Source organism: Anser brachyrhynchus, assembly GCF_964034855.1.
Source record: "Anser brachyrhynchus genome assembly, chromosome: 19".
In the NCBI taxonomy this organism is placed as follows: domain Eukaryota; kingdom Metazoa; phylum Chordata; class Aves; order Anseriformes; family Anatidae; genus Anser; species Anser brachyrhynchus.
In genome coordinates, this window is record NC_137712.1 from 203,256 (window position 1) to 203,509 (window position 254).

The window sequence follows — 254 nt, forward strand, 5'->3', positions numbered from 1 at the left end:
TATTTTGTGTAGTTAAGTAACTGCAGTGACAACCGCACCCCTAAAATAACTGCTACATCTGTTCATCGCTCACCTTGCCAAAACCAGCTCTGGTCGTGAAGTCCCAGGTTGTACGCTGTGTTGCAGCTTTAACAAATGAAAACAGTCAGAAGATAATCATTCAGATGCCAGCATTAGCACCCATCCCTCAACAACACAAGGGACCCCATGTCTCATTTTATCATTTCAAAGCAGCAGCCCCCTTGCCTCAGCAC